The 17,144-nt window shown below is 43.0% G+C and overlaps 1 protein-coding gene across 1 annotated transcript in view; it reads right to left on the bottom strand.

The window, feature by feature from the left end:
• Positions 1-17,144, bottom strand: part of Asb15 (ankyrin repeat and SOCS box containing 15) — a 49,119-nt gene that overhangs the window by 18,889 nt on the left and 13,086 nt on the right. The window lies entirely within an intron of this gene.

Here is a 17,144-nt window from a genome sequence, read left to right as displayed (position 1 = left end):
GGAAAGTCCGAAGTCCTCCCCCCTCCATCCTGGTCTAGGAAGGTGAACATCCAAACTGGCTAGGCCCCCACAAAGCCAGAGCTAGAAGTAGGATCAAAACCCAGTGCTCACCAATGCCAGCTGAATTGTGACTCGAAAAGCAGGGGATAAACCCGGACTCTCTGAATATGGCGGACAATGAGGGCTGCTGAGAAGCCAAGGGCCCATCATTTTATACAGCACATTAGAAACTCTGAACTGAACTGGAAGAGAAGTGGTCAGTCCACAGTGGTCCTTTCATATTCTCTGGAGCCCTCAGATATCGGGTCTGCTGCTCTCGGATCATTTGCACATTTGAGCTGAGGATCATCGTAATGTCAGCTATTGATCCAGGGCCTAGTGCATCTGGAGATGCCCCATTTAGTCCTCTGATCATTTCTGTTCATTTATCACAAGCCAGTGCTTTTTGAACAGTCTGTCTTTCCTGAGGATAATAGGTAAAAATGAAGAAAAAAAAAAACCTGAAAAGGCTCACTGGTTGATTCTTACATTAGAAGAGTAAATATCTATTTTTAATGTTAAGTCAGCTCCTTTGGTTATAGGCAGAAAGTTTAGTAAATATAGAAGCCGAAAATAGCCCCCGAGTGGTGTGAGTAAGCAATATGAAATTATCGCTCATTAGCAGAATTCCCAAGCCCAATGCATTCCTTCTGACTGTTGACACGGTACTGTGCCTTTTGAAGGGGAGAAACAGAAATAAAGTCTGCCAGCAATTTCTAGACGCAGTTGACAGTTGCCGTGTGTCTTCTCCGTTTTCAAGGTCAGATAATCTTGAAAGACAGCTTTAGCTGTGCTGATAGTCAAGGTCCCCAGCCTGTGGACAGGCTGCACAGAAACTCTAACTTCGTGAGGATTTCGTGCTTCATTTTTCTGGGCAGAGCCTTGTCTGGTGGTCCATCCTCTGCAGTTCCAGCACTCAGGAGGCAGAGACAGAAGAATCACAAGTTTCTGTCCATTCTAAGCTGCAGTAATGAGATCTTGTCTCAAAACGTCAAATAAAACAACAACAACACATTGTTCTGTGTAAGTAGCAGGTAGCCTTGCAGCTGTTTCAGAACAGAGAGGTAAACAGTGATTGTGTGAGAATGAATGTGTTTCTACTGAGCATGCTCCCTAACACGGCCGTCACTGTCTCCCTGTTCGTCTATGTGCATATCTGAGATCTTCTGGCCAAATAGATTCAGAAGGTATTTATTTATTTATTTATTATAAATTGATCCATTGTCTCTTGTCCTCAGACTGTAACTACACGAGATCAGAGAACTAGGGTGCAACCTCAGCGTATAGAGAGCACCTCTGCATGGTCCGGGGTCTTGGCACGTGCCTTGAAGGAATAAATGACGGAGCGCATAGATGAACGCCGAGTCACCAAGTTCTTCCGTGTTCTGACAACGGACCGTTTCTCTCAGGAATGCAGTTTCCTTCCAGCTGAACAGACTGGACTGCTGACTCCGTAGCTGGCTTCATTTCCCTCTAGTTTGTGTGTCTCCATCTGTTTCTTTCTTCACAACGCTGTCCCAGCTGCTGTTCGTCCTGATCCCCACTGCCTCCAGCCTGGCGCAGGAGGCTTCCTCCTCCAGCAGCCCTTGCTGGGATTCTCTACTTCCCCTCGCCCTCTTTCTGTGAATGTTTCTTCTTACGTAACGTTTCCCTGCCATTTGGATTTGCATGCATGCCATTTCTGCTCTGCAAATTCTTCAAATATCCGTGTTTTTGTTGTTCTCCCTGGACTGTTGCTTTCTGGGGAGAGGGGGCAAAGTCATTTCTTTCTTGCAGTGCTGGGGACCCAGGGTACATACTCATTTCCATCGAGTATGTACTGAGTTCTTCAGATAAGACAAGTAGATGACGCAGTTAAGCCTTAAGCACTGCTGCCTTTCTTGCTGACGTCACTGCTCAGAGACGGGGCTTGCACGGTTGGTTACAGGAGTAAGACGGGATGGATAGTCTCTCACCTCTTCAAATGCTCAGTTTCAGTCTGACCCTGATGGAAACGTGGGCAACCAGTACATGAAACACTGCATGATCCTGAGAGGCTGGAGTTGGTCTGCGAGATGGCTTCCTAATATTTTCCAATCGTCTTTTTGACTCTATCGTCGTGAAGAATGTTATCAGCCAGGCCCAGAACTCTGGAGGCATAGGTAGAAGGATCTTTGTGATTTGGAGGCCAGCCTGGTCTACAGAGTCAGTTCTAGGCCAGCCAGGGCTACACAGAGAAAACTTATCTTGGAAAAAACAAAACAAAACAAACAAACAAACAAAAAGGAGGGTGGAGAATGTTCTTATCAGTGTTCTTAGCTCTTTTATACTATTGTAAAAACCTGGTAAAATTATGGGGAAACCATGACAAAACAGCTCCAGCCTACAGGCTGTCTCCCACAGAACCGACAGTTTAGATGAGGGTTAGTTCTGTATAGGTACAGTCAGGTGTCAGAATGATCATAAAGGGTATTATTGGGAGCCTGGAGGTATTTTTTTTTTTTTTTTTTTTAGTTTTTCCGAGACAAGGTTTCTCTGTAGCTTTGGAGCCTGTCCTGGCACTGGTTCTTGTAGACCAGGCTGGCCTCGAACTCACAGAGACCCACCTGCCTCTGCCTCCCGAGTGCTGGGATTAAAGGCGTGCGCCACCACCGCCTGGCCTAGCCTGGAGGTATTAAGACACAGTGAGAAAATCAGGTCCAGAGTGATTGAACTCTATTGAATATTGGAAATGATGAGGATGGCAGATCAATTGGAAATTACTAAAGAAAGTGCTGCTTGAGCGTTTGAAGAAAGGCCGGACAGCATCTTGTCATCAAAGCCTCTCACTTCTCCATCGCAGAGAAACTACTTGGCCCTCTCTTCAGAACAACGTGTCTTAGAGCGTTTAATATTGTTCCGGAGGAACCAGTAGTGAGAACATCTGCTTTCCACTAGTAACTGGCTTAGAAAATGATGGAAGGAATCCTCCCTCTTGTGGGGATGTGTGTTTGTGTGTGTGTGTGTATGTGTGGTGTGTGTGTAAGTGTATATGTGTGTGTGTATGTGTGGTGTGTGTGTAAGTGTATATGTGTGAGTGTGTATGTGTGTATGTGTGTGTGTATGTGTGTATGTGTGTGTATGTGTGTGAGTGTGTATGTGTGTGTATGTGTGTGTGAGTGTGTGTATGTGTGTGTGAGTGTGTATGTATGTGTGTATGTGTGTGTGTGTATGTGTGTGTGTGAGTGTGTGGTGTGTGTGTGTGTAGACCAGCAATCAAAGTTTTGTATCCCCCTCTACGGCTCTCCCATTATTTTTGTGAGAGATCCTCACATTTTCTGTTCTCTTTTTTTAAAGTTGTTTTTCTTGAGCTATATATTTTTCTTCCTTCTCCTCCCTTCCTCCCCACACCCTTCTACCTTCTCCCATGCTCTCAATTTACTCAAGAGATCTTGTCTTTTTCTACTTCCCATATAGATTAGGTCCATGTACATCTCTCTTAGGGTCCTCTTTGTTGTCTTGGTTCTCTGGAATTGTGAATTGCAGCTTACAGTTGCTCAGCAGGCACTTAACCTACTAATCAATTTCCCAGCCCCAATATTAAGGAAATTTTATGTAAATACATTTCATTTACAGCACTGGTTAAGCTTACTAAGGGAGAAATGCATTTAGAGGCAAATTACAAATTCTCTCTCTGAAGGGACATACCAACTTTGAAGAGGTTAACCCACGAACACTCTGAAGCTCTTTTATGTTTTAGATAGTTAAAAAACAAAACAAAACAAAACAAAACCAAACCAGCTCAATTCCAGGGTTCTAAGTGATGAGTCCCAACTGTTTAGTCAAGATTTAAGTGGGTCTTCATTTGTTTTACAGATGGGCTGCGTTAAATTCCTCTTAGATGGGGAAGAAAGGAAAGCTTGGGCACTGTGAGAATTGTAGAATATGTTTGCAAAGGACAGGGGTGGTGAGAGTACCGTAGGCCAAAAACCATTGCGGTCTGGCTTTGTTTCAAGAACCGAGTATGGGGCTGAGAGGTGGCTTGCGGTTAAGAGCACTGGCTACATTTCCAGAGGACCAGTGTTCAAAGCCCAGCACCCACATGGGCAGCTCACAACTGTCTCTAACTCTAGTCCCAGGGGATCCGACCTCCTCACACAGATGGGTGTCATAACATGTGGGCAAACATCAATACACATAAAATATGTTGTCAGCAAGTATGGCTCATCGCAGAGAAGGGGAAGTTGAGCCTTAATCATTTAAACTCGCACAGCTGGTAACGGGGCCCGAGCAGCGCAAAGAGAACATACTCTTCAAGGCCTTCAGAAGCCACAGTCTGCTGTCTTTGTCAGAAAACACTTTGATCCTGTTCTTGACAGTCGGTGTTTGGTGACAATAACTTCCAAAAATAAATACCAGTTCTCAAAGGCACATAAATCTTTGTGCCTTGGCTCTGTGCAGGGAGGTTTTGTGTCGCACAGGGTGGTCTGAGGTTTCCTACGCTTGTCTTCATTCCGTACTTTTTGTTTTGGAGTCTAAACATCACTGTCTGAAAAAAAAAAATTAAAAGGATCAGCCTGCCAGTTGGTGCCTGACTGAAGTGGTGAGGAGATTGGAATGGCATCGCAAGGCACAATGCAGTAGAGGGCACCAGGGTTTAGAGCCTCCCGTTCTGCATCTTCTACACCGATGTCTTACTGACAAGGTGGTTGCGACATCCCTCCGAGCATTCCTCGGATTCTACTAGGTCTTGTGTCACGAAATCACTGTTCTCCCCTTTCCTATAAAAAAAAAGATAAAAAACAATCGCATTTTTCATGAATTATTGTGTAGGCTCACTCCTGATTACAATCCGAGTCTGTGGCGCCACCTGTCACGACTCTGGCTCGTGTACAATAAAACCTTCTCTGTCAGTCAATAACAAGGGTGATGTGAGAATCAGTTGCATGGACAGTTGCTTCCATGGTACAAGGACTCTGTGTCCATAAACACCCTGCCCTCGCCAACTGTCAATATCAGGCTGCCACGTTACTGAGAGATTTTTGTCCTGTAGGGCACACTGTCCTCTCTTCCTGTATCCTTTCTGAAAATGCCAGTAGCAGTTGGGCATTGTAGCACAGTCCTCTAATCCTAAGGAGGATATGAATGACCGAGAGGCAGGAGAGCCTGAAGTCAGCCTGACCTCACTTCACAGCAGAAATCATTTCAAAACAAACACAAACAAAGCAAAGAGCAAAATGCTTGTGGCACCAGGCTGGTGCCCACTGTAGAGCCAGGATTTCTAGAAAGAGTTTTAGAAATGGCAAACGGGTGGCAAGATGGCAGAGGGTATGAAGTACGGTGGAAAGAGAAAATGGACTCATTCAAGGACAACCCTCAAAAACTAGGGTTTCTTCCTTCTTTATGCAAGTGTATCCCATACTTAGACTCTGGGTTTCCAAAAGAAGTGTATGTGTCTGCTGTGTGGAAGGCTGAGCCTAGATCACAGAGGGATTTCTCTCTACCTTGGAAGTGTTGTGATTCCTGATCAGTGAGCTGGTCTCCTGGCATCCCCAAGAGGAATTTGTGCATTTACGTTACCAGAGGAAACTGCTCTTAAGATGAGCTTGGAAGTAGATATAGCTTATTTTTCTTTACATTATACATACCTTTTTTTTTGCCAAATTCACTTCCAATTTTGGGCCTGCACCGATTAATATTTATTTTTGTGTAAATTCTCTATCAATAGGACCTGTTACACCAGCTGCGTTTATCTTCAGCTTCATATTGCAAATGGTGGCATTTCTCTCTCTACTATTAATTTCTAAGTCAATTCATTTACGAAAGAAAGGTAGGAGGAAGCATGCTGGCTTTGGAAATGACTCAGAGTGTAGGAAGGAGGTCTACATTCCTACACACAGGGACTTCCGGAGGAAAACAAGGACACGGGAGAGGGAAGAACCCTGAGCTAAGGATGACTGATACAAGCCAGTCCACGAGCTCCCGTGACAAGTGAAAGTATCACAGTTAAAAAAAAAAAATCTTTTCTTCTGTATAACTCTCCATTTAGACATCTATCTTATAAAAATGGTCGGGATGTAGGCAAAGATTTATATATGAGAATGTTTATCTGATTTTAAACAGAGAAAATCTTTGAAAAAACTCCAATGATCAATGATGAGTATGGGACATTGATACACAATCAATGGAATACAATACAGCTATCAAAACTAATATATGATAATCATTTAACCAGATATAATCAGAGGCTTTTAAAGCAACGAGATTGACTTTTAGTCCTTCTGTTTTACCAAGACAAAGGACAACAAGCCTTGGCTGTAGAAATGCGGTAACCTTAGGGCGCTATACTTCTTTTTTACTGTTGGATAAAACACCATGACAAAGTAACTCCTGAAAAGAGAGGGGTTGATTGGGGGCTTCTCATTCCAATGGCACAAGAATCCATTACCATCATGGCACGGAAGCGTAGCAGCAGGCATTAGACATGGCAGCAGGACCATCTGAGAATTCGTATCACAAACCACAAACAGTAGTAAGTAGCTTGAAATGGCACTAGGCTTTTAAATTTTCAAAGCCAGGCCCCAGTGACATGCCTCCTTTAGTAAGGCCACACCTCCTACCCAGAGAGCCACAGTCTGAACCAAGTATTCAAATGCCTGTGGATATGGGGAGCATTTCATCAAATCGCCATAGGTACAGAACATGACAATTTAATATGCATATGTATTGCGAAATAGTCACCACAATATAGCTAATTTGAAAATGCCATCTTACATAGCTACTCTTATTTTTGGAATGACCATTGGGGGAAAAAAAACAGTATGGTGTTCCTCAGAAACTTAAAACATAGAGATAAATGATCTAGTTCATTTCTAGAAATTTCCACAGGAACTGAGGTCTGCACTCCCGTGCCCACTGTGGCATTACTTCATTATTCACAACAACCAAAGGTGGAATTGGGCTAAGTATCCAGGGGGATGGATAAAGAAAACGCACTGTCTATCTCCCGTGGAATGTTATACTGTCTTGAAAAGAGTAGAATGATGTCATCTGTGACAAGCAGGATAAAATTGTTGAGCATTATATTTCATAAAATGAATAAAACACCAGAGGAAAGACATCGCAAGATCTCAAAATGTGGAACCCAAAAATGGATTCACAGAAACAGAACTGGATGATAGTAGCCAGGGGCTTTGAAGTGGGCATTTAGGGAGATGTCTTTCAAAGGGCATAAAGTTTCAGTTAGGCAAAATGTAGTAATTCGAGCATCTAACACACGGCAATGAGTCTACAGCTAACAACACAAAATCCTACCCTTGAAATGTGTGAGGGCAGAGCCGAGGTGTTTTTTAAATCATCAATAGTAAGACGAACTAAGATGAACCTTTTGGAGTCAAAGATTTCAAGCCCTCTATGGAAGCTCCCTGCACGTGCCTCTGGGGCAGCAGCTGAACCCAAGAGGAATGATCACCTGCATTTCAGGAAAGCGGGTGAAACCCAGTGGGGCCATTTCTTGGTTTGGTAAGCAACAGGCATCTGACAGATTCATCCACTTACGTGTCTTGCTCAAGCATAGATGTCATTACCTAAAGCATTGTATCTATTCACATAGGGAGAAATTTTTATATTTTGATAACAAGAGGTAGCTCCCAAGGGAGATGATACAATTTTAAATATTGTAAAAAGCATCTTTGGCTTACACAGTTGGGAAAGCTGAGTGCATAAAAATGAGTTATAATCACAGAAACACTTCTTAAAGAGTATCATGTGCATGTGCGTGTGCGTATGCGTGTGTGTGTATGTGTAGGGGTATGTATTGCGCGGAGGCTGGAGTGTTTTCCTTGATAGTCTTTTACTTTGTTTGCTGACGCAGAGTATCTTTCTGAACATGGAGTTGGATGATTTAGCTAGCTTAGCTTGTTGTAATAAGATTGGCGGGCTTGGCTGCATCCCGCCACCCGGCTAGCTTTACCCGAAATAATTACATGGAAACTGTATTCTTTTAAACACTGCCTGGCCCATTAGTTCCAGCCTAGCTGGCTAGCTCTTACATATTGACCTACCCCATTTCTAATAATCGGTGTAGCCCCACGAGGTGCGCTTACCAGGAAATATCTTAACCTGCAGCTGTGTCGGGAGTGAGAATCATGGTGACTGCCTGACTCAGCTTCTTTCTCCCAGCATTCTGTTCTGTTTACTCCACCCACCTAAGGGTTGACCTATCAAATGGGCCTAGGCAGTTTCTTTATTAATTAACCAATGAAAGCAACAGATTAGAAAGAAATCACTCCCACATCATTAGCTAGTTAACTTGTTCTGGGGGATCCCTCTTCCGCCTCTACAGTGCTGGGAATCTGAACTCTAGTCTTCATGTCTGTGTGGCAAGGACTGGATACATTGGGCCAGTTCCTAACCTCCTATTATTCTTATTCATATACGCATACACACATACATATATGGATATATACACATCTTCTTAAAATATTTTTTTTCCCTAGGCATGGCTCATTTTGCTGGACACAAAAATTCCAGTGTAGTACTCACTTCTATTCCAGACTCATTCAAGCAATACCAAGCTGTTGCATAACTTAATATCATATGCTAAGACTATGCACAAGTCATTAATTTCCTCCCGCTGGAGGCTGACCCTCTGCTCCAGTCCTGGCCTGCCCACATCATCTGTCTGGCAGTCAGTAGACACTGTCATTATTGGCTGGCTTAACTTCTCTGGAATGAGGAAGTAGGAGCCTATCATGTTTGAGCAATTTTGATTCATCCATGGGCAGGTAGGTCCTCTAGTATCCCTGATGTTTATTCTCCTTGCTTTCCCATGGGACCAGCCACCTGCAGAGTTGAAACTCACCAGGAAGCCCACCAAAGTCCCATTTCCAGCATGCCCAATGCACGTCTAGCTAACTTCAGCTTCGGTACAGTGGCAGGGAGCTTCCTTATCTCCAAATGAGTCCTTGATGCCTTCTCTAGGTTTGTGGGTGGGAAGGAGCATCAAACCCCTATGTCTACCTTGAAACCGAAATTCAATAGGCTCAGTTCTCTGTTCTTCAGAACTGTGCTGAGAGACTGTGACTCTCTGGAGCCCTTCAAATACCTCCTTACAGGCTGTCAGGACTCCACCAAGCCTTCTCTTTTGAAGGTTGCACACTTTCTTTCACTGTGACATGACTGAACTTCCCTTGTTTTCCTAAAAGCTTTCCTGTGAACACACTCACACACCCATTGTTTTCTATGAGGTTCTGAACCACAGGTGAGTGCAGCCCAACAGGTGCAGGCAGAACAGCACACCATCTAGGGCTGGAGAGATGGCTCAGTGGTGAAGAGTACTGCTTGCTCTTTTTAAGGTCCTGAGTTCAATTCCTGGCAACCACATGATGACTCACAACCATCTGTAATGAGATCTGCTACCCTCTTCTGGCCTGAGGAGGCAGAATGCTGTATACAGAATAAATAAATCTATTTTTTTTTTTAAAGAACAGCCTACCACCAAGTAGGCATGCTCACCTCTCTCTCCTTACTCATTGCACATCTACTAACTTAGGCCAGGCCAGATAAGCGTGGAGGCTATTCTGCTACACAACGGATTTGAACCTCTCCTGTCCCCAGTTCTATAGGCTGTGTTTTTCACATGCTTGCTGAGCCATGCTCCATGTCACTCTGTGTTTATCCCTGCTGTCTTTCACCTTGTTAAAGGTTGACCTTTGTTCTTATCTGCTGAGACTGACCACATCTCTACCCTCCCTACTTAATAAGTTCTTGATGGTCTCGTGCTCTGTTGAGAAGGACAAATGTGGGCCAGAAGTTAGCATAGGACAGAGGCCTCCAGGCTGGCCCGGGTCTGTTACTTAGCACCCTTGAGAAAAGCTGTTTATCCACTTACAAATCCTGTTAAAGACACTCCTTCCAGTGCTCATGTCTCCTTTTTAGGATTCTCACGTCCAATATCTTGTTGAAAGACAGATGCAGAATACGGACAACATTCTGCTACTGATGGACAAAGACACCAAGGCCTATGGGTTCTCAGCTGTTATCTTCCCAAGGGGAGTCAGGCTATTCTACCTATCATTCAAAAATATACATCCAATGTCAACTGTGTTTGAGGTTCAAGGCCCCCCAGGCCCCACCCACTCATACAATATCAACATCGTCAGAGTTTCTTACTTTTAGAGACTGCTCTAAGTGCTGGGGGATTGCCTAACCAGCAGAGCACCCACTGCATACAAGTATGAAGACCGGAGTTAGGATCCCCAGCCCCCACATGAAAACAACCAAGCCCAAACAAACAAAACTCCCCACAGGGTCACCTGTGTCTGTAACCCTACCACTAGGGAAGCAGAGACGAGTGGGCTCCTGCCGCTCATTCTCCAGGTTCAGCTAAAGATCCTGTCTCAAAAGACAAGGGGGAGAGTGGCGGTCGGAGATACCCAGTGCTGACCTCGGGCCTCCAGATGGGCACGGATCTATACACAAACACATATGTGCATGGGCAAATAAAAATAATAAACTTGGACTATCAAAACAGGCTAAGTTGGTAATGGTGCTTGCTGCCAAATCTGATCTGAGCTCAGTCCTTGATTTCCATGTGATGGAAGGAGAGAACCCACTCCTGAAAGTTCCTTCTGAACTGCACAAGTGTGTCACGGTGTGTATACAGACACACATATATAAATAAAGGCAAAGGAAAGTTATTTAAATAAATGAATCAAACCTTTAGAAAGCAATGCTTGGTAGACACCGTCCCCATTCTTTCTTCTCTCGTTCAGTGTTAGGCCTGAGGCAAACACGCAGTAGCTTCTCAAGAAGCATACATTTAATGAGTTTAATAATTGCCTTAGTAGGGGCTGGAGAGATGGCTCAGTGGTTAAGAGCACTGCCTGCTCTTCCAAAGGTCCTGAGTTCAATTCCCAGCAACCACATGGTGGCTCACAACCATCTGTATGGGGTCTGGTGCCCTCTTCTGGCTTGCAGGCATACACACAGAATATTGTATACATAATAAATAAATAAATATTAAAAAAAATAATTGCCTTAGTACTTGTTTACTGAGGCTTCCTATACTGTGCACACCGAATGGGTTGAGTATTCCATGTTCACAGCACACTTCTGCAGTTTGTTGCAGAGTTGGTCGGGCAGCCTGCTAAAGCTCACCTACCAGAGGGAGGGTGGAGATGAGGATGCAGGTCTGGTCCTCTCTAACAGACACACAGGTTTAGCTGGCTCACTACAGCGAAAGGATTCATGAAGCACAGGTCTCGTTTTATAACCTGTAAACTCATAGCCTTCAGGAAGAGTTTGGCAAAGGAATTTCTTTCACAATCCGCAGTTTCACAATTCACAAACGAATCAGCTCCAGGTTAAAATAAATTCGGCACAAATTCATGTGAAATTATTAGATATTCTCATAAGAACAAAGTATAAAACTACGTTCATAATCCTTCCACTATGAAGCTGCGACAGGTATTTTGTGGCTGTAAAACCATTTTCTACATAGACAATTCCCCCAGAAATTCTTCTGTTAAGAACCAACCAGCCTTGGCAGCGCCTGCCTTTGAAGGTCTAGCAACCTTGCTGTTCCCTGGTCTCATCTGCAGTAGTAAATTTCCACATTTACTGAGTTCTGTTTTTTTTTTTCCCTTTACATCTTAAAGGATTTAAAAAAAAAATCTGAGCACAAATATCTAATTTTTTTGCAGTTAATGATAAAAATAAGCCTCCATAGAAATTTATATTAAGTCCTCACAAAAGTCACTCCCACCCCATCGCAAACCGTGAGAACAGATAAGGCCCTCTGGGATTCTATGCTATTCACATGGGTGTCCCTTGATAGTATCTTCCTACTTTATTTTTCTTATGATATGGTCTGTAATGCATAATAATTGCTGAGTTGCTGCTCTATGAATCAATGAATCTGTCCCTGTTTTATGCTATAATTAGATAGGTGAGCCCATAGGTGATCAGTCAGATTTCAAAGGACAAGCTTTCGCTGCACCCTGTGTGTTCATCTGCTCCGAATATTTCCAATGCTGATATTCCATAAGCGCGCTGGCAAGGTACAGATCAAATATTTCATAATCTCACCTTTCGGAATGTTCGTCTCGTTATTCTTATCCAGGGCCTTGCCTTCCTAAACCAGAGGAAGTGCCTTGGAGCTAATGTGTTCCTCGGTGTATCTAAAATTAAGTATCCAGTCGGTGTTTAAATTAAGATCTGACCTTGGGCAGCAGAAGCACAAGTGTTCCCTGGCACACAGGAAAGAATTGCCCACGATGGCTGCTGACTCTCATCAAAAGAAATGCAAGCCTGTAGAAGAATAATAAGATTTGCTGTGTTCTGGTTGGTTCAAAGAGTTTATAGAAAAAGACGAGCTGCCAACTCAGCTGTAGGGAGGCTTCTTGCTGAAGGAAAAAGCCTCCCACCCACACAAGCCAAAGCACACTGTTGGAGGAATTCAGAAGGTGCATTGTGTGTCAGCAGATCCCCCTGCTCTGGGCAGGTTTCAATGCTCACTATTATTTCCATGCTTCAAGTTTTAGATCCAAATCTAACAGCATTGGACAAGATCATCTTATTACCAATTTGCTGTCCTCACTGTGATTTGCTCTTGGAAACTGTCACTGTGACTCAAGATACGCATAGAGCTCTCAGTGTATCCATGCTGACCCAAAATGCACAGGCCGACAAGCGAGTATATGGAATAGTAAAACAAACAAACAAATGATAAATTAATCACTGGAGATGTAAAGCAAGCAACAACAACAAAAAAAGGGGTTTTAGTTTGAGGGCTCTTTTCTTAAAGGACTACAAAATCAGAAAGAAGGAAATATTGCAACCAATAAAATCTGCCCTCTTACCATTTCCTGATGTGGAAAAAAACCTGCCTTGTGGTTTTTTGTTTGTTTTTTGACAGGGCTATCTTTGAGTTACCCAGGCCACTGTCAACATTCACAAAGCCATCTGGCTTCTGTCTCTCCCTCTCTCCTCCCCCACTGACACAACCCTGCCCCAGGATTGGTCTCCTGACTTCTGGGGCTGAGTGACACTCCTCATTCTATCTCAGAGTTCCAAGTGGGATTCAGTGGTTTTGATCTTCCGGCATTTTCTCCTGCAGAATTCTGAGTGCAGAAGCATGCTAGACTTGATTTTCTTTTTCTTTTCACCTTTGTCTTTGGGGTCAGTAGGTAAATATGAATACTATAACCAATCTGTCATTGTTCTGAAACTCCAGAAAAACACCTGTACCTTCTTTAGCTGTAATAAACAAGGCGTGCTTCTCTCATCCTTGGGGCAAAGCTTTGAAAAACAGTTCACATTTATATAACTGTTAACTGAACGCCGAAAGAGTAATGGTGGGGGATGAAAAAGCCATGGGCATTTTCTAAGTTATTAACCTGATGTATTACTAACCTGATGGAACTTTTCCGTAAAAATTATTATAAAAGGCACAAGAGATGCTCAATACTTCAATTTTCATACACCACTACTTTAACGCTCATGTTAAAAATTCAAACAAATCTTTGGGGTTTAATGGAATTGATGGGAAAATGTGAACTCAACGTTTTCAAATGTGGTTCGGTGCGTCGCAGGGAGGTGCTTGCTCTTAAATTACTTTGTGCTGACATATGTGTGAAATAGTTACTGTAGACTGCTTCCAAATCACGTTCAATACAGTGTTCAAAGTGGTTCAGGAAAAGGACAAACATGAGAGACTTTGCGGTTAAGTGAATGGCACAAGCTACTGAGTAAGAGACTTACAAATAAATATTGCTTTCCCTCAGGGTCTCTGACAGCTGGGATTTGCTTTAAAGTTCTGAGTCATGTGTAGTGGCAGAAGCCTGGGGAGGCAAAGGCAAGGGACCATTTGCTCAAGGCCGTCTTGGGCTATAGACTAAGACCCTTTCTCAAAGAGCAAAAAAATATTGAAACGCAATGTATTCCTCCCCATTACGGAAACAGCAACACTAAAAAGTGACCAAGTCACCCACCGAATTTATAAGGCCTATCCCTCAAGTCAATCATCCATACACATACGTCATAAAACACTTGAGTAAAGAGCGATCTTCTAGGGTATTAATAATCACCTTCACGTTTGTCTTGTTTTAAAGTCATTTTTTTTTTCTGAGCAGATTTCAAACAATGCACCTGTGAAATTGTCGAAAAGTGTTTTTTGAAACATGCCTTCGCGTTGCTAGCGGAGGCTGAGATTCAGGAGAGGCATGGCTGAACAGCGAGGGATTATTTACTAGCACCGTTCCCATGAGGGTGCACGCAATGAGACTGACACCCAGAGACACCCCCCTTCTGCTATATTTAGGAACACATGCATGTCCTGGTTCAAGATGATATTTATAGCAAAGGACACGGAGAATCTGAGGTTAGAATGGTTGAGATGTACTTTTCGAGGCTGCCCTTGGACTCGCCCGGTTCTATTTAGGGAATAAGGGGGTTTGGGTGGTATTGGATGGGAACTCCGAAGGAGCACAGGAGCATCTCTGTGTCTGTGTTTAAGGCACCTGCTGGCCCGGACAGCCCCGTTTTACCGCAGGTACTCTGTGTCCCTGAAAACTTGTGCTGACATATGTGTGGCTGCAGGCTTGTCATCATGAAATGAAATACATCTCTTGCTATCATTACACATAATCCACGCACTGTCTCTCGGAGCCATTTATCAAGCTCCCACTAGACCAGTTCATTTTTATAAAGCCCTATAGGAAGCGCACACTAAGGTCTCTCTTCTGGAAAAAAAAAAACAAAAAAAAAAACAAAACGTGTGTGTGGGGGGGCACTCTATGTTATCCTAGCATTGCGTCGACAGTAAGCAATACCTGCATGTATCCCATTCAGAACAAAGTAGACACGTAAGAAAAGGAAGTCATCAGTTTTCAGCTCGTCCAGCTCGGTGTCGAGTGCTTGGATCATGGTCTTGTTTTTTCAGGCAGAAAACCAAGGAACTGACACCGAGTCAAACGCTTTACACAGACTCCGCCAGGAGTGCTGACGTCACACACCTGTGCGAGAATCCCCACGGCTGCCCCTCATTCTAGGCACCGACAGGCAGAGTCACACACTCAAATGCAGGAGAGTCGTTTTAAGGAAATTTCTCAGAACATTTTTTTTTTTAATTAATATGATCCAGTGTCAGAACCCTGTCAATAGAACAACCCGTGGTGAACAACGCCTTGGGGAATTGTGGAAGTGACTCCAGGAATAAGGGAAGGGCCTTTACTCCAGGCGTATTTTGTTCCCTGGCTTGTTCCTGGATACCATTTCAGGGCTCCTACGACATTTACGTTTAATTTATAAGACATGTTTGTTTTTGTTGGATGTTGCAATACATCTAGAGAACTCAGCTCGATCTGGTCAGTGTACCCTGAATCTGGATATGTTCTTCTGCCTTGCTTTCTTGCTTCCCTTGATAGAATCTATAGTATGTGTCAGGCTTTGTGTTTGGTCTGTCCTGAGAGAGTTCTGTTGATACTTAGTGTATGATTACTGACCTTTATTTACATGTTTTTTTCTGAACTCAAACAGCCTTCCTTGGATCACTGCTTTCTTTATTACATCCCTGTATAAAGCACACTAGAACTGAAGTCAGGCTGTCAGCATTAGACTTGAAAAGTCAACATCCATCATTTTATTTCTGAGCACATGGCCACTGGAAATAAAAACCAACATCTCTAAGAGATATGTGCCCACCCGTGTTCACTGTAGCACGATTCAGAGTAGCCAAAATATGCAACCATGTCAAATAACCAGCAGTAGATGGCCAGTAAATATTATAATGGAAGGTTATCCACCCTTACAAAAGAAAGAATCCTACCATTTATAGTAAGATGGATGTGCCTTAAATGACAGACATTGTATGATATCACTTATTTGTGAAAACAAAAATCAGGATTCACAGAAACAGAGTACAGTAGTGTTTTCTAGGGTTAAGAGGGTGGGCCAAAAAAAAGTACAAAATGATAGTTATAAATGAATAAGTTTGAGAGTTCTAATGTATAACATGATAATATGTTATATGCTCTTAGCACTTACATTTTAAACATGTTAAAATAGCAGATCTTCAATGTTCTCATCAGATACAGTGCTAATTATCCCAGTGATAGCTATATTAATTAGTTTGGTTTTTATTTATCTACATTTATCAAACCACCACATTATGTACTTTAAGTTTACACAAATTTCATTTGTTCATAGGACCTTAATAAAACTAAAGTTTTTTCTTTTTAAAAATTAATTTTAAAATATTCATACCAATAAATATTTTGACAATGTTCTTTTTCCTCCTCCAAATGCTCCCAGATCCTCCTCACTTCCCTACCCAGACAACTACATATGCTTTCCCTCTCTTAAAAATCAAAATAAAGCAAATAAATACACACACACACACACACACACACAACCACCACCACCACAACTACATAACACCATGGAGTTCATCCTGTATTGGTCAACTACTCCTAAGCATGATGTTGACCCTAAAGTGCAGTTGAAGACCCATTGAAGAAAATGCCTTTTTCCTCTCCCTTTAGGTATCAATTGCAAAGAGCTTCTTGGTCAGGGTGAGGCTTTGTGCCCATTTCCCATGCTCGGTGCTGTTATTTGACAATTTCATACATGTATACAAGGCTTTCTGAACACTCTCCCACATTTTATCTCTCCCCTATGGTCCCCCATAGCCCCTGACGCCACTACACATGCCTTTTCTAGTTTTATGACTTTTTTAAAAAATATTTATTTATTTATTATGTATACAATATTTTGTCTGCGTGTCTGTCTGCAGGCCAGAAAGAGGGCACCAGACCTCCTTACAGATGGTTGTGAGCCACCATGTGGTTGCTGGGTATTGAACTCAGGACCTTTGGACGAGCAGGCAATGCTCTTAAACGCTGAGCCATCTCTCCAGCCCTAGTTTTATGACTTTTGATTTAATTTTGGGACATATTTAGTTTAGCCATGGACAGCAGTGTGACCACTGGGTTGCACTGCTATCAATTGAAGCACAGTGGAGTTATTAAGTTGGAAATCTTTTTTTTTTTTTTCTTCGAGACAGGGTTTCTCTGTGGCTTTGGAGCCTGTCCTGGAACTCGCTCTGTAGACCAGGCTGGTCTCGAACTCACAGAGATCCGCCTGCC

The sequence above is a fragment of the Microtus ochrogaster genome, unplaced genomic scaffold (genome assembly GCF_000317375.1).
Source record: "Microtus ochrogaster isolate Prairie Vole_2 unplaced genomic scaffold, MicOch1.0 UNK4, whole genome shotgun sequence".
Lineage (NCBI taxonomy): Eukaryota > Metazoa > Chordata > Mammalia > Rodentia > Cricetidae > Microtus > Microtus ochrogaster.
Note: the sequence above shows the minus strand (reverse complement) of the source record. Positions and strands in the feature narration are given on the sequence as shown.